We start from the raw sequence: 19,292 nt of genomic DNA on the forward strand, positions 1-19,292 counted from the left end.
TAAACAGAGCAAGGTCAAGGGGCCTGCACAGGAAATCCAGTTCTTGGGGGTAAAATGGCAGGATGGACGTCGCCATATTCCAATGGATGTGATCAATAAAATAACAGCAATGTCTCCGCCAACTAGCAAAAAAGAAACGCAAGCTTTCCTAGGCCTCGTGGGATTCTGGAGAATGCATGTGCCAGGCTATAGTCAGCTTGTGAATCCTCTATATCGAGTGACTCGAAAGAGAAACTATTTCGAGTGGGGCCCTGAGCAACAACAGGCATTTGAACAAATCAAACAAGAAATAGCTCGTGCAGTAGCCCTTGGGCCTGTCCGTACTGGACCAGCTGTGCAAAATATACTGTACACTGCAGCTGGGGAGCATGGCCTCACCTGGAGCCTTTGGCAGAAAACCCCAGAAGAAACTCGAGGCCGACCTCTGGGCTTCTGGAGTCGGGGCTATCGAGGATCAGAAGCCAATTACACCCCAACTGAAAAAGAAATACTCACAGCATATGAGGGTGTTCGAGCTGCTTCAGAAGTTGTGGGTACAGAGGCACAGCTCCTCTTGGCACCACGGTTACCTGTGTTACATTGGATGTTCAAAGAGAAAATTCCCACTACACACCATGCAACTGATGCTACATGGAGTAAGTGGATAGCACTAATTACACAGCGGGCTCGAATGGGAAAACCCAATCGCCCAGGAATCCTGGAAGAGATTATGGACTGGCCGGAAGGTAGAGATTTTGGAGTACCAACAGAAGAGGTAACCCATGCTGAAGAGGCACCACCATACAATGAGTTGCCAGAGGACAGAAAGCAGTATGCGTTGTTTACTGACGGATCCTGCCGTGTGATAGGGAGTCATCGGAAATGGAAAGCTGCTGTGTGGAATCCCATACGACGAGTTGCGGAGGCCATGGAAGGGGAAGGTGAGTCGAGTCAGTATGCAGAAGTAAAAGCCATACAACTAGCCCTAGATATCGCCGAAAGAGAAAATTGGCCAGTATTGTATCTTTATACTGACTCATGGATGGTGGCAAATGCTCCGTGGGGGTGGCTGCAGCAATGGAAAGAGAGCAACTGGCAGCGCAGAGGTAAACCTATCTGGGCTGCTACCCTGTGGCAAGATATTGCTGCCCGGGTAGGAAACCTGGATGTTAAAGTACGTCATGTAGATGCCCACATGCCCAAGAGTCGCGCTACTGTAGAACATCGGAACAACGAAGAAGTGGATCGAGCTTCGAAAATTGAAGTGGCTCAGGTGGACCTAGACTGGGAACGTAAGGGTGAGCTGTTTGTAGCTCGATGGGCCCATGAAACATCAGGACATCTGGGGAGGGATGCCACTTACAGATGGGCTCGTGATCGAGGGGTGGACTTGACCATTGAAGCCATCACACAGGTTACCCATGAGTGTGAGACCTGTGCTGCAATCAAGAAAGCCATGAAGGTAAAATCTCCCTGGAACAGGGGGAGATGGCTAGGGTTTCAATATGGTGAGGCCTGGCAAATTGACTATATTGGACCACTTCCAAAAACCCGCCAAGGCAAACGGTACATACTTACCATGGTAGAAGCAACTACTGGGTGGTTGGAAACATACCCTGTAAACCATGCCACGGCCCGAAATACTATCTTGGGCCTGGAAAGACAAGTATTGTGGCGTCATGGTACACCAGAGAGAATTGAGTCTGACAATGGGACTCATTTCCGAAACAATCTTGTTACCTCCTGGGCAAAGAGGCATGGTATTGAGTGGGTATACCACATCCCTTATCACCCACAAGCCTCTGGGAAGGTTGAGAGGTACAATGGACTGTTAAAGACTATGTTACGAGCATTAGGTGCTGGGACATGGAAACAATGGGACACAAATCTACCAGAAGCCACTTGGCTAGTTAACAATAGGGGGTCTGACAGCCGTGCTGGTCCTGCCGAAACAAAACCCCTACACACTGTGAAAGGAGCTAAAGTTCCCGTAGTGCATGTAGGAAGGTGGATGGGGAAGGCAGTGTGGGTTGCTCCTGCCTCGGGAAAAGGCAAACCCACTCGTGGGATTGTCTTCGCCCAAGGACCAGGGTATACCTGGTGGGTCATGCAAAGGAATGGGGATATCAAGTGTGTGCCTCAAGGAGATTTGACACTGAGAGAAAACTAATCTGTAATCTAAGTTATATGTTGTAGGAAGATGCTGTAGGATCAACGACAGGTCAACGTTGCAAGGAGCCGGGCAGTGCAACAAGAACTTGAGCTAAGCTGGTGCTCGCGTCCAGACATCCAACTCCACCTGCCTTGAGTGGCCACTTTGGCAGATGAAGACCTAATCATCAACAGTTCTTATGAACGTTTTCCAAGAAAGACCTATGGAATGAGAAGATACACCTGCCTATTAATCTTGTCCTATTAAATCCTTGTCCTGTTAAAGGACAAGGAATAATGATGAGGATGCTTGTATGCTAAAGTATGGGGATCTGAGTGTGACACAAATGTTATGGAATAAGGGGTGGAGGTTGTATTGGGTCTGGCTGGAATGTTAACTTTCCCAGCAGCAGCCCATACAGTGCCGTACTCTGTACTTGTAGCTGGAACAGCAGTGTTATCACACCAGTGTTGTGTCTGCTGCTGAGCAGCAGTGGCACAGTATTAGGCCTTTCTCTAACCCTCCTAGGGGGTGGGCAAAAGGTGAGGAGAGAAACATCACTAGGGCAGCTGGCCTAAACCAATCAAAGGGATATTCCATACCATGTGATGTCACACTCAGCAATAAAAGGTGGAAACAGGAAGAAGAGGGGAGGGGTGGGCTCTCGTTTGGAAGACGTCGGTCCTCCTCTCGAACACCGGCTGCGTGCGTTGAGGCCTTGCTTCAAGGACGTGGTCAATCATCGCTCATTTGTGGGAAGTAGAGAGTAATTTCTTTCCTCTGCACTTCCATATAGCCTTCATTTATTTTGTTTGTTTGTTTTCCTCCCTTCTTTTTATTTTCCTTTTTTTCCCCTCCCTTTCCCCTTTCCCTTTTTATTTTCCCCTTAGTTAAATTGTTAGTTCATGGTAGTCTTTATTTAACTATTATAATTATTTCCCTTTAATTAAATTATCCTTATCTCAACCCGTGAGTTGTTCTTCGCTTTACTTCTCCCCCTCCTCATCTAAAGGAGGGGGAGTGAGAGAGCGGTTGTGGGGTTTAGCTGCCCAGTACGGTAAAACCACCACAATGCATAATCTACAAAATTACCAAATTTTGCCTGAGAAATAAGTATTGATGTAAAATTGATTTTAAGGTCATCTGAGCATCTTCATCTTTTGTTCTTTCTTAACTATAAATTGTGATACCCATCATATCTCAGAGACAGACAATTAAACAAAGCAAGGCTTTATATTATAGAATCTTTTCTACTTTTCAAAATTCATGCCTGACATGTATGTATTTGAATGTATCTTTCAACTAGACAAAGCAAAAACATTTTAGACAAACTTTTATTTTTTAATGAAAGACATTTTGCAGAGATTAACCTTTAATTTTCTGTTAAATTTTCAAATATGTTTGGTGAAAGTGTGAAAGAAGGGAATGTGGGACTATCAGAATGAAACCTTCAATCTGAATTGAGGTTGTTTGCTGTAGAGTAGCATAGCTCCTCATTCCTTTTATGTGGAAACATGGATAATAGAGGAGAATGAAGAAATGTTCAATTCTATGTGTATCCCTTCAAAAGAAGCAGTGACTTGTAACCTACCAGCAATTACGGGTAAGTATAGATGGTTTTCTACCTGCTCAGACTGAAGAACTCCCTTCTCATTCAGAAAATACAATGTTCCTTATATGTATACATATATATATGCATATATATATGTATATACAAATATATATATATAAATAAATATTTAAGGTAATATACAAAAACCAACCAACCAACCAAAAAACAAATCATAACAAAAAACAAAGCAAAACAAAAACAAAAACAAGATAAAGTTTTTCATTGCCAGACTAGTTTTACATTAGAATCATTTCCAATGATTCTTCTCACTACTTACCTTCCACTTTTAATCAAATTATCAAATGCATATAAACTTTGGTAGCCAGCCATTATGTGAAACTAATGCCATTTTGAATATCCATCCAGGAAAGTGGAGAAATCCTTAGATCATTTCTATGACAGATTCAATTCTGGTGCTTCTACTTTCTGGAGTCTTTTAGTCTTTATGTAATGGATTTCCAGAAGTGGAAGAGTAGTTTGAGATGGGTAGCTTCCGATACACGTCATAAGGTCATAAGCAGATTTGTACCGAGTTATGCAAAAGAATAATTTAAAGAGAAGTGTGTGTTTCCTTTAATATTTTCACAAACAGAATCCCATCCCAAAGAAAACTCTTTTCTTTTTGCGATCTCACGCCAAATATGCAAGGGTGAACCAAAGTGTATCTACCAGTATTTTCCATGTTGAACAGTGTTGCCATACTGTAAAGAAGTATGCTTTAAACTTTACACATCATTACACACAGAAGCTATGCTTCTGTTCTTATCTACAGTCTCAATATTGTTCTGGGAATTTTTCCAAACTTCTACCATCTGTACATCTTTGCACATTTGTGAGGAAAAGGGGATTCTCTCTAATAGAACAGCAGTAAACAAACCAAGAGAGATTTATACTCTGACAAGCAAGTTTCTATCAGCTAGGTTTGCCTTGCTTGTTAGTGTTATGATTAAGAGAGAAAGCCTGACTCACTGAAAAATTGCTGTTGCTCCAACTCAGAAAAGCCATCAGCAGAGTTGCCTCAGACATATGGTAACTTTCAGAGTATTAATGCAAGCCACAAACATGAAACCATCCTGACTTTTTCAAACAACTGGGAAACTGGACGAATTGATTCATACTTTTCCTGTTCTGTATTTCAATAGCTTCTAAAAGCTTTCATAAAAGAGGATTTTGTGCTTACATTTTAGAACCATAATCTGTCAGAGGGACAGAAGTGTAAATAGACCGAATCATGTTCTCTGAATGACAGGCAAGAGATGAGAAAACACACTTATCATGTGATAAATGTAGAGCTTCAAGGCTTTGAGACTTCAGCTTTAATTCCGTTCTTCTGTCAAACATGATAGGATGGGAAAAATATTTGCTTAGATACCATTCTTCTATAATAACAGGGCTGAAAGAATTCCTTGAGAAGATTCAAGGATATCAGTCCTGCCCTTTCTGTTCCCTTCCTCTACTTCTAGTCTGGTTAAAAACACAGTTTTTGTTGAATTTTTTGGGTACAGAATCTATGTTCCTCCATTGTACCAGGAGGTGTACCATCATGAAGTTCCAATTACCATAAAGGCTGCTGAAGGAACAAGAGAGAATATTTTGGAAGAAAATGGCAAAACTTGTTAACTTTACCAGTCATGATGCTAAGAAAACAAATGTGATCAGTATACTCTGGCAGAATCTGATGATATACCAGGATGTTTGTAGGATAATTATTGCTGTTAGAAAATGTTATTGCTATTCCCACTCTTAGTCCATTTTATGTAACACAAATTTTGTCCTTACTCTTGCAGTATTATTTGAAGCAAGTAAGGGAGAAATCTGAATTAGGTCTGAAAAGTTAACAGTCATATTTTCATGGCATAGCATTGTTATATGTCTGGTTTCTCCCAACTACTCTGCTTCTTCCACTTTCTGCAACCTCCTTCTTCCAGCGCAGATGATTACAATATTCTACTGCATTCTACAGATAACTTCATTTTAATTTTCATAAGAATTCCACAGTGAAATCTTTTCACTGTAAACTCTGCTATCTCTCTGCATTATTATACTATTGATTAGTCATGAACTGGAATCTTGCCTGATGTACCAAAAATAAAGGAATTGGTGCTTTATCTTGGAAATAGTTTTTATGAACTATCAGTGGAAATCAACAATACGCTTGGTAAGAGAGCACCTTACTGGTGCAAAAAGGTAGGAAAAGAGCTTTTTTCTAGATTTCTTTGCACTGGAACAAATTTGCTTGTTTATTGCAGGTTCATATTAAATTGTTGTTAACATTGATAATGGAAGTCACTGATTCTGTAACAATCAATTTGGCCATGACCAGTTTTGTTGTAATCACTACAGCAGTAAACAAACCAAGAGAGATTTATACTCTGACAAGTAAGTTTCTATCAGCTGAGTTTGCCTTGCTTGTTAGTATTATGATTAAGAGAGAAAGCCTGACTCACTGAAAAATTGCTGTTGCTCCAACTCAGAAAAGCAATCAGCAGAGCTTCATTTCTGGCTTCTTTAATTACCCCTCTGATTTTCCTGTTTGTTCACCTTAAATGTGGATTTTAACCTTCTATTAAAAGTGATTCTGGACTTCTTGCTGCACTAAGGTGTATTTAGGCAGCTGTGAGTGGAGTATGAGATCCCCTAGTACCTTGATGACAGCCTGAATTTTACAGTAAATCTTCTTACAGGGAAGAGAAAGTGTTTCTAGGTTCTCTTCAGGATCCATACACAAGAATAATCAGTCAGAAGACAAGTAATTGAGTGGAAATCACTAATGTAAGAAAACTCTTAAAATATTCTGATGGCATAATGTAAATGCTTCAGTAGGGAGCAAAAGAGAGAGACCTATGTTCTCATCATCCATACAGCCTGTAGGTAGGTTCATCTAAACCCTTGGCTGATTTTCATTTCTGGTATACATTTTTCTACCTATGAAGTAGAGAATTTTCCTGAACCTCATTGCAAAGTTAAGCACAATTAGATCACAGATCTAATGAATTAAGAACAATAGATGATATCTCTTTGAAAGAGAGAATACACCAACCTGTAGTGAAACCTCTACGTAAGTAGGAATCACCTTGTTTTCTTCATTGCCACCTTTAAATTCAGAGCTCATTCACCAACCTGAGGTCTCTGTAGAGGTAGTAATCCCCTCTCCAACAAGCTATAAAATGCTCTCTTACTGCCATTTTTTTGTCCAATGGCAGATTTATCAGGGTATAGGTATCCTTGACATTCTAATACTACGCAGCGAAAAGACATTTAAGACCACAAGGTCTACTTCAAAATAGTATGTCTTTTAAGGACAAGGACAGGTTATATAAGTACATTATTAATATATAGTTATATTAACTACCTATGGTTATATGATTGAGTTTTGAAAATGCAAACTATTTTTTGTTAACAAATTTACATGCAGGATTTATTATTATTATTATTATATTTTTTTTTCCATGGGGATATAATGTGCTTTTATGGAAAAATAACTTTTATGGAGATCAAGTGTTATGAACTATCATATTCCCCCGGTAAGAAAAAATATATGGATTAAACCTGAAGTCTTGATTTAACACTTTGATAAGTGGAACAAGACAAGAAACCAGGGGAAATGAAGGTCTTTATGAGGCTACATTGCAATGTAGGTAGATTTAACATATGTTTTCTTTCATTTGTTTACCTGTGTCTCTTAAAAATATCTACAATTTTATAGTATGTGTTTTGGACAATTTAGAAATATTAGGAAACTATTTAGAGCCTAGAATAGTTTGAAGAAACATATGACTGATATGAAGAACCTGTTTAAGAAAAACTGCTAAAGGTCAACAAACAATCCTAATGCAGGCCAGTATTTTCTAATATATTCTCAACATGGTGTAGTATACTTGGGAAGGTACCTCAGAAACTGACTTCTCAGTTACTCAGGAAATAAGATACTGTCTGTTGCTGAAAGAAGACTAGACTGCTTCTCCTACAGTATTCATGCCAGAACTGGTAGTAATTGCTGGTGGCCTTGTAATAAGATTTTTTTTTTCTCTGATAACTATTTTTTTTTTGTCTGGAGGTTTATACATGTACATGTTTTGAAAGAAATATAGTGACACTGTAACAAGAAAAATGTGGAAAAGACTGGCAAACACATTATAACAATAATTTATTTTAAACTCTGAAATCAAGGTCTTATTCTACGAAGTATTATATAAATACGGATGAAGTTAGCCCTCTTCGCAGAGAGTATGCAGGTTGTTGACAACAGTGTAAAGACTTGTATAGTTTAGCATGTCTCAACTTAAGGAGACAGGGAACAGATTGAAGATTATTCAGTTCAGTAGAAACTGTTGGTTGCTGTATAATACTACAGTTATAATTTTTCTGTTATAGAATCATAGAATGGTTTAAGTTGGAAGGGACCTTATAGATCATCTATAAGGTTCCTTCCACCTCCACACCCTCCCGACCTACCACCATGGGCAGGGACACCTGTTAGGTCAGGTTGGCCAAACCCCCATCCATCTTGGCCTTGAACATTTTCAGGGGTGGGGCATCCACAACTTCTCTAGGCAAGTTTTTCCAGTGCCTCATAGTAAGAAATTTCTTCCTAATATTTAACCCAAATCTTTTTAATCTTTAACCTAAACCTTTTTAAGTTTTAAACCACTTGTCCTATTGCTACACTCCCAGATAAAGTGTGTCTCCCCATCTTCCCTACAAGCACTCTTTAAGTACTGGAAAGCCACTAGAAGATCTCATTGGTATTAATTTTCATTATATTTTGCTTATATTAAAAGCTATGCTGGTGGCTTTCTGTAAAATATGCGAGTGCTATGGATTTATTTGAAAGTCATCTAGAGTAGAATCAACAATGTAAATACAGAAAGAGAAAATTCCCTTTTCTCTTTTATTGATTTTTATAAAGTTTTATAACGTTTTTATACTTGTCCTTCAGAAATGCCTCCAGCTTCATATTTATCCATACCCATGCGAAGATGCAGTTTAGTGGAAACCAGTAAGTATGAGCACAAATTATGTCATTTAAAACAGTCTAACAGGTATAAACACATATGTTTCTTGTAGTTCATAATGAATTTATCCCTCTTCACTCAATGTGATACTTGCTGTAATAGCAAGCAACTTAAACTTAGTCTTTTTTTTTTTTTTCTTTTCTTTTTTTTTTTTTTGTGATCATAACTGATTCTTTTTCCTGAGTTGTTAACTGGGCAATAAAATAAATAGGATAGTTGCCATCTCACATACCAGACCTGAGCAAATGTCAGAGAAGTATGTTCTCTGCTTGTTCTTCATGTCTTCCAGGTAAGAATGGATTTTTCCATTCCTAAGTTTGTAAATATATTCTTTCATTAAGATGTACAAATATAAAAGTCACCTACATGAACATTTGCAGAAACATAGCTGAAGATAAGCACATCTACAATTTGTATTCCACATCCATTATAATAGATTTTGCCTGGGACAAAGAAGAAGGTATTCTGAATACTCTTCATACTTTTGTTATGGTTTTACATACTCTGTCAGTTATGTGGTTATTTAGTCAGTGTAAAGTTTTTTTTTTTCTTTGTTTTTTTTTCATGTGATCACAACTGTACTCTATCCACTCTAAGAACTGTCATAGAAAACATCACATTGTCAATTCCCCAAATAAATATTATACCATGTATTATTTTGTTTTGATTATTGGTTTCCTATGATATTTATAATCAGGGTAATGTATCTTTTACTATCTCTTATTTATTTTCTTATCCTGTTTCTTATAAACTAGCAATATTAGTTCCTTGCTGCTTCTTTACTCCAGAGTAATAACCGTTATCACATTTTTATTAACATCGGAAATATACTGGATATATGTTAACAAGCCATCCATTACTCATTATCTAAATAAATTTTCACTTCCAGATGCTTTAAATCATATTATCATAGAATCATTCAGGTTGGAAAAGACCTCTAAGATCTAGTCAAACCTTAACTCAGTACTGACAAGTCTACCATTAAACTATGTTAATAAGTTCTACATCTACATGTTTCTTGCGGACCTCCAGGGATTGTGACTCAACCACTTTCTTGGGCAGCCTATTCCAATGCTGCACAACACTTTCAGTAAAGAAAGTTCTCCTGACATCCAACCTAAACCTCCCCTGGTACAACATGAGGCCATTTCCCTTTGTCTTATCATTTGGTGTTTGTGAGAAATCACTGATACAGTTACTTTAAATGTGTGAAGGAAAAAATCTAAAAGTGGTAAAGGGAGCTGGTTCTTTTTATTCAGCAGCGGAGCTGGCATGTGTACACCCAACTTTGTTTCTAAATTCAGTGTTAAATTATGGCAGAAAGGAAGGATACCTTGCTGAAGGGCTGTATCTATCTACGCAGCTGTACCTCCTTTTTCTGTAACTGTGAGTCATTTCAGAATGAAAATGCTGCAGAAAATAGAAGAATGAGCTGCCCATCTCAGGGAATTGACTTGGCTTTGAATTTAATGAAGGGTATTAAGGAACTTGTTAGTTTTTGTTAGCTTTGCAGATTTCCTTACCTGTTTAAGAATAAAATTTATCTGTCAATTTATAACAAATCTCTGTGGTATTTTTTTAAGCTTTTGCCTAAAGTGGTAGACATGATCTATGCTAGAAATCATACAGAGAGGAAAGTCTGAAGAGAACAGGTATACCTCTGAAAAGTTTGAGGAACATGTTTCATATATTTCGTAAAGATTTAGCTGAGCATTGTGGCAGTGGCAATGTGGTCAAGAACTTGCTGAAAAAGACAATATTGCAGGTTCTTCTTGACTCTTATGCATACCCTAAACTGTAGATTTGTAGAAGTAGATGTAGATTACCAGCATAAGAGTTGGTAACCCATCCAAAGGAGAACTATCCCAGACATTGTTGGTTGCTGTCAGGACTCATTAATTTGTGTCAAAATATTTACAAGGATTATCACTTGACATATTAATGCCTTATATTTTACAAAGTGGAAGACGCATTCAAATATATCACAGCTGTCTGTATCCAAATTTATTCTCTGGTTGTGTTATTCCATCTCTCTGAGCTAATAAAGGAGGATTTATCTCTATTTTTGGTGAAAATGACAGTAGAAATTCTTTAAGTGCTTTACTTCCATTTGTCATTTTCTCAGTGACATGTGTTGATGGATCTTTGCTTTGTTCTGAAACTTGAAATGAGAACACATATGTTAACAGAAGATTCTATGCTTAAAAGAATGAACCTACCGATTTAAATATTAGGAGTAAATCCCATTTGTAATTCCAGGAATTTCCCTATTGAAACTGGAGAATTTTCAGAATTTGCCTAGTTTACATGTCTTATACAAACTCTCTTTGTCCCAACTGCAAAAAGAGACCTGGATAAGTACTTAGAGAATATAGATATTTCTCTTTTTGTTTTTTTGTTGTTGTTGCTTTTCCCCTAGACATAAATCTTAAACTTGGAAAATCCTTAACTGAAAACAGAAATTACTGAATATAGACAAAGTCATCAATAGCACTTATATACATGTACTAATCATAATTTTTTAATTATTATTTTTTTCCTGTGTTCATAGTTTGGGAATTTTCTGGCATAACATACTGGGTTTTTCATATTAATTATGCAAAGTTAAAACTCCTCAGAATTAGATTAGTTTAAAGAACCTGGTTCACATAAAAACTATGAAATGTGGAAAAAAGTTTTTCAGAAACTAATGTCTGCTCTGAGATGGCAAAACCCCATGCTTGGATCTTATAACAGACTGCTAGCCTTTGTGTGTGTGTAAATTTCTTACTGTTTATAAAAATAGAGGTGCTAAAATAAAAAATATACAAAATATAAAAATATAAAAATAAATATAAAAATATAAAAATATATAAATAAGGGTATTAAAATTTGGTACAAAGAGAAACTTTCTGCCAGTTCTGGAATACTAGTTTAACAAATAAGATATTCACTTATTATTACTGAGGAGATGCAAGGGGAAAAATACATACCATGGTGATGGTATGTATTATATAAAAAGTATAATAAAGTATATATATATATATATATATATATATATAAAGTATATAAAAAGGAGATGGAAGAAAGGACATTTAAGACAGGGAGAAATATGAATTAATTCTTCACATGAAAGAAGGTACACCACAAAGTGATAAAAGTTCCTTTGAATTTAACCACTTATTTTTCGCAAAGACATAGACCAAGATTATTTAGAGTCTTCATGGACAAAGTCTGCTTTATACTTTTATTTCACAGTTCTTGCAACTTAGTTATTTCTGAAAATATTATTCTGATTGGAAACAAAAAAAAAATTGTATATTGACAGAATGCAAGGTGTTCTTTACAAATTTGTTTTACATGATACATTTTTTTTTTCTTTCCCCCAAAGTTGCTTTGATATAGTATTAGATGTAATGAGCCAGATGAAGTGAATGGAAGCACACTCACAAAAAAAAAAAAAAAAAAGAATATCTTTTCTACACACAAAAGAGGGAAGGAATTGCGATTATTATTAATAAATAAAATAATTAAATTTTATAATTAAATAATTAAATAATTAAATTAAATAATTAATAATTAAAAAAGAATGAGAACCTCTACTTTGCTTTATAAATGGGAATGGTTTTCCATATCTAAAGTAATGGTCGTTAAGCATGTTATAGACAGTATTGTAATATTTTTCCTTTTTTTGTTTCAAGTTATAATTTAATTAACAGATATACTGTATTTTTTTTTTGTGTGTATGTAGATAATTGGGTAACATATTGATAGATATTTCAAACTGACAAGGAGTTTAATCTCTAACACATTAAATGTGCACCGTAGATGTATGCAGCTGATTCACATACAGAAGTGCAAATACTCATATAAGTAAATATTAATAAGATTTTTTTCAACTAGAATAGATTGACAATGGAAAAAAAAAAAAAGGATGTTTTGAATGAATGCCATACCCTTTCATTGGAAACATAATAGAGATATTAGATAGTCAGTAGAGGAAAAATAACATTCTTTCTAGATTTCAGAAAATATAAGTATTGTTATATGAGAAATATCTAGTATATTTAGCCAAAAAATATGTTTTTTTTCTACTGCTGTCAAATCATTCTTTTAAAATCTAATTTGGGAAGCAATTATTGTATCTCATCAACTGCAATTCCATTGTGATTATTTCCTAGTTTTGGCCTCAAGCCACAAAGATACAAGTGTTATCCACACGCGAGATTTTGTGCACATGAACATTCCCATTATGCTTGGAGTTTTTATGCCTATAAGTGTTTTCATAAATAAAAAGTTTTCATAAATAAAAAGTTTTCATAAATAAATAAAAACACAAGTGTTGCTTAATATAGCTCTGAGTAATAGATTTCAGGGACTGTTCTTCAATTTGTAAGGAAGTAGTAACTCCACTGTGTTCAAAATATTATTCAGAGACAGCAAGTTTCTTGTGAAAATACTGACTTAGTAAGGATACTTAGTTGTAGTGAGAATGATAAATGTTGGAATGAAATGCAGTATGCTGAAAACCAGATAAATACAAAAAGGAAGACAACAACTACAACTTTCTCTCCCTTTGGGTTCTGACAAGTTAGAAAAGCCACAAAAGACATGCAAGACTGTCCTTTGAGGACACCATTTCTGACCCTTTTCAGAAAGAGCAGGTTAACTCTATAATGTCACACGTAAGTCAATTGTGATGCTGAAGATGCTGCGTCCTTTCATTATGACAGAAATAAGTCTGGATGGATACAAAGGAAACATTTGCTTAAACACTGTCTTCTGAACCCAGTTCAATTTACATGGGGTTCCCCTTTGAGATCTTTCTTATAAAATCATCAGCATAGCAGTGCTGTGGTTACAGTTGAGGGAGCATTAACATTATAACTGCTCATTCTTAGTCATCTACTATGTTCCTGAAAGATAATATTATGTCTAAAACTACCTATGTTTACTTTTATCCCATAGGTAATTTATCACTAAATAAAATAATAAAAGCTATAATTATGTTTAATTGCATTGCTCAATCACTCAAGTATTAAATCATTTTCTTTTAGTTGTTCATACAATCTTCTTTCTATGCTTATTGCTTTTAAACTTTTAGTCTGTTTTAAATAATTTTAGTTAAAGTCTTCATCATATTGAGAAATACCAAACACATGAAACAACATTTATTAAGAATGTGAAGCTGTCAGCTAAAAATAATTGCAAATCTTTGTGCTCTAAGACTATATGGTGATTTGTTTGTGTTCACAGAGTGTCAGTTATAATAATAAGGATTACTGATAACTTCTTCTCAGTGTAGTACTTCTCCACAAGGGAGAGAAAAACAGCTACACACTGCTTTAGTTTTTCCATAACCCTGAAAGATACCATGACATGAACACATACTGTGGGTGTATTATGGCATTGCACTCCAGGGTCCATGCTCATGAAATCCAGACTGCACATAACTATAACAGATAGAAAGCACTATAGGGTGAAGATTTAGACAAGAAACATCTAGTAGAAGATCCAAAAATGTAAATAAGTGACAAAAAATACTCAAAAAGAAAAGTTGTATGCTGAAAATGGAAATAACATACCAGAAACAGTAAGGTATCAGGAAAAGAGATACAAAATGATAATTTTATGATTTAGAATAAACCTTACATTTGATGCTAATTAATCTCTGAAAAATGCAAGAAAATTTGTGGTGGAATTTCTTCAATTGGATTGCTTTTAACACTGGGACTTTTTGCTTTCTTCAAACAGGAATGGAAGAAGGGCAGTCCTGAGGCTTGCACTTAGCATGTGTCTGAGATAGCTGGTCATGCTGGTTTTTTTTGGCCATAAAATCTGTTAATGAATGGCACATATTTTCTCCAAGTAATTTATTTTCAAAATTAAAACTGAATGAGTTATACACAACATTTTTATGTCTTTGGTTGGACCCAACAGCTAAACTCTCATCCGGTTGCTCACTCACCCTTCTTTTTCCTAATCCCCAACCCTAGCAGGACAGAAGAAGAGAACAGAAGGAACAGAAACGAGAAAGCACATGGGCTGAGATAAAGATGGGGAGATCACTTACCAACTACCATTATGGACAAAATAGACTAGACTTGAGGAAAGGTAATTTATAGACGTATTTATATATATAAATATGTATGTATGTGTATGTATATAAGTATGAAATAACTGCCTTAGTTATGCAGAAGAAAAAAAATAAAATAATAAAAAAGACACAGGCAAAACACCTTTCCTACCTGCTTTCCCAAGCTCAACCTCACTCCTTCACTCCATGCTCTTCCTCTCCCCACTTGCTACTGCTGTAGGTCTCCCTAAGTCCCTTCATCCACGCAATAAACAGCATGGTAGGAAGTTATAGTCAACACATATAGATTCCTCTCTGATGTTCCTTCCTTCTCCCACTTCTTCTGCTCTGTCAGGTGCTCCTGCAGAGCCTGTAGCTTCTGTCAGGAATATCCATCTGCTCAGGCATGGGTCCTCTGAAAGGAGGCCCTCTGCTCCAGCATATTGAGAATCTTCTTCTCTGATCTTGGTGTTATTTCTGTTGTTTCTTACTCTTTCTTTATTCCCTGCTCCTCTCTCTTGTGTTTTCTGCTCTGTCTTGAGTATGTTTTTACAGAAGCACTAAAACTTTGATGATGGCTTCAGCTGTGTTCTGTGGTGGGTCTCTTGGAGCCTGTGACCAAATAGGCTGTACCTGCACCCCCCACACATCAAAATTCTTGCTACTTACACCCAGTACAGTGTATTTAAAATAAAATAAAAGAAAATAGAACAAAATTAAACAAACACACCACAGAATTTTTGATGGTAAAAAAATCATTCCGTGTAATGATATACTGTCAAAGAAAATCAGTTACTCTAATATATAAATATGTTTTCCTTCAAACTCTTCAATTTTGCTAGAATGAAACTACACCCAAGCCTGACAGAACTAGAATCTGACTGCCTACCAGTCAAATTTTAAAATCTTCCACCATTGTTCACCGTTGCTCACCATTGCCAGGCTCTCTGCCTGGCTCCTCAGCAAAGGTTTTGTCAGGCTGACACACAGTCCACTGCCCATAAGCCCTGGGGACACCCCATCATTGTGCTCATTGTGCTACCACCACTTCTGTTCCCTGCACACCAAAGGCTTGCTCTCCATTGCTGATCAGAAGGAAAATACATTTCTATGTATCAACACCTTCACAAACTGAATCACAGTTCTCCCCAGTCTTTTATTCATATGTTTTATTTTCAGACCAATTCTATTCAGGTAAGAAATAATTTAAAGCTTTAAGATTAGATAATTCTATTTAAGTATTTAATGCCCTCACTCTCCAGCTATTGTCATGATTTTATTTTCTGTGGATTAGAGGGATTTTTATTTTTTTTTTAAGATTTCTTATACTCATATTTCAGAACTGACTTCTGTCTGTCATTGGTGACAACAGATTTCAGTGCATTTACTGTTTTTTTTGTTTTGTTTTGTTTTGTTTTTTCTGGTAATTTTTTCAAACATTAAATGCATTAGTGAGACAAAATCTAGATTCATGGAGAGCTACAGGAAATGAATGAGCAGGATCTAAGTAGAATATGATATTCATTTTTACTTAAGGTGAGAATGGGGAGCAAAAATTAGTTTCAAAAACCAGATTTTCTTAGGATGTGGTTTGCTCTGTTGTATGAGATGAATTTGCACAGAGAAAATTCAAGCTGATCTGAACCTTGAAAAATTCAGCTGCCTGACAATCACAGCATGTGTTGTTATTAACAACACATAACAAAAAAAAAATGAAGGCAGAAGGAGCACAGACCAATGCAGCAACAGAGAAAGAAATTCAATAAGGAAAGAAAATAAATCAATGTCATGAATGTGGACTTGAATTCACAATTGGAATAGCAGAGAACAAGCAATGGGCAGTCCAGCAGTGCAAATTAAATAAGAGGTAGCAAGTTCTTCTGACATATATTCTTGTGAAGTGCTACCTTGCAAAGGCTTAAGAAGCAAAACATTTCAAAAATTCCCAGGGGTTTGGGCACCAGAAATCATAATCATAGAATTATTAAGGTTAGAAAAGACCTCCAAGATCATCTTGTCCAACCATCCTCTTACCACCAATATCACCCACTAAAGCATGTCCCTGAGCACCATGTCCAACCCTTCCTTGAATACCCCCAGCAATGGTGACTCCACCACCTCCACCCTGGGTAACCTGTTCCAATGTCTTACTACTCTTTCTGAGAAGAAAATGTATCAAAAAGTGTGAAAGCAAACCTAAATTCAAAGGTAGAATAAGGAGATACATCTCACTCCCTTACAGGATTTAGTAGCAGTCACATGCTAAGAGGCATCCTTTCTCATAGTTTTTTGTTCATGTAGTGATAGGACAAGGAGTAGTGGTTTTAAACTAGAAAAGGGTAGATTTAGATTAGATATTAGGAAGAAATTCGTCACTTAGTGAGGCACAGGAACAAGTTGCCTGGAGAAACTGTGGATGGCACATAAATATATTTATGTTGTCATAAAATATGCCATAAGACATCTGTCATTGTAATCATAGTTGTTCTTTGCATTGCCAGCTTCCTTCTGATATGAATAATCTTTATTCCTATCAGGAAATCCACTAAGGCTGAAGAATTTTATGTGTAAATAAGTAGTACATGAATAAAATTGTATATATGAATACTTTGGCATATTACAGAATCATAGAATGGTTGAGGCAAGTTTTGAACATCTGCAGAGAAGCAGACCTTCTGTAATGCTCTGTCACCTTCACAGTAAAGAAATGTTTTCTCATATTTAGATGGAATCACAGAATCATAGAATATCCCAAGTTGGAAGGGACCAATAAGGATTGTCGAGTCCAAATCTTGGCACCCCACAGGTCTACAGAAATTTTTACACCATGTGACAAAGTGCACAGTCCAAATGTTTCTTAAATTCTGTCAGGCTTGGTGCAGTGACTACTTCCCTGGGGAGCCTGTTCCAGTGTGCAACCACCCTCTCAGTGAAGAACCTCTGCCTGATGTCTAGCCTAAACCTCCCCTGACTCAGCTTGACACTATTCCCACATGTGCTATCACTGGTGATTAAGGAAATAGAATTCCTCCCTCTCACGAGGAATCTGTAGACTCCAATGAGGTCCCCCCTCAGCCTTCTATTCTTCAGGCTGAACAGGCCAAGTGACCTCAGCCCCTCCTCATCTGTCTTCCCCTCTAGGCTCTTCACCATCTTCGTCACCCTCTTCTGAACACTCTCCAATACTTTTACATCCTTTTTGTACTGTGGTGCCCAGAACTTAACACACAGAACTCAAGGTGAAGCTGCACCAGCACAGAGTAGAGTGGGACAATCACTTCCTGGTGATGCCGTGCTTGACACACCCCAGGATACGGTTGACCCTCCTGGCTGCCAGAGCACACTGGTGGCTCATGCTCAACTTGCTGTCAATCACAACCCACATATCCCTCTCTGTGAGGCTGCTCTCCAGCATCTCATCACCCAGTCTGTACATATAGACAGGGTTGCCCCGCCCCAGGTGCAGGACCTGGCACTTGCTCTTGTTAAGCTTCATGCAGTTGGTGATTACCCATCTCTCCAACCTGTCCAGATCTCTCTGCAAGACCTTTCCACCCTCAGCCAAGTCTACAACTCCTCTAAGTTTGGTGTCATCGGCAAATTTGCTCAAAACACCTTCTAGTCCTACATCCAAATCATTTTAAAAAACATTGAAGAGGAGTGGCTCTAAAATGGAGCCTTGGGGGACCCCACTAGTAACCATCCGCCAGCCAGTTGTGGCCCCAATAACCACAACCCTTTGAGCCCTGCCCATCAGCCAATTACTCACCCATCATATGATGTTTTTTTTAGCTCTATGCTGGACATTTTGTCCAGTAGGATCCTATGGGAAGCTGTGTCAAAAGCTTTGCTGAAGTCCGAAAAGATCACATCATCTGGTTTCCCATGATCGACTAGATGGGTGATCTTATCATAAAAGGAAATCAGATTTGTTAGGCAGGATCTACTCCTCATGAACCCATGTTGGCTGGGACCAATGACAGTATTGTCCGCCATCTGTGCTTCAATAACTTCAAGGATTATCTTCTCCATAATTTTACCAGTCACTGATGTGAGACTGACAGACCTGTAATTGCTACGGTCTTCAGAACTCCTGGAATTTCATGAACATTAAATACTTTTTATTCCTCATAGCCTGTGATCAATTGCCACTGCATTATAATCAGTTTGACTGAAAATACTGCAACAACCTTCATCCATTTATTTTATTTAATTATATTTACCAACTGAATGGTAATGTTGAAATGATCCAGCTAGGATCTCCTGTATGAAATAACAAGTAAAGCTGGATCTACATGTACATGTGACCCTTATATTTTCTGCTCCCATTCCCATGTCCTGTCTTTAATTTATTTGTTTCTTTTTTTTTTTTTTTCATACAGTGTATCCTCTCTTACTTTTTAGTTATTTTATCTAGATCTTTTCAGTTATTTCCATCTTCATCTTTTTTCCCTTTTCCCATCATCATGTCCCTGCAAA

Source organism: Anas acuta, chromosome Z (genome assembly GCF_963932015.1).
Source record: "Anas acuta chromosome Z, bAnaAcu1.1, whole genome shotgun sequence".
Classification (NCBI taxonomy): Eukaryota; Metazoa; Chordata; class Aves; order Anseriformes; family Anatidae; genus Anas; species Anas acuta.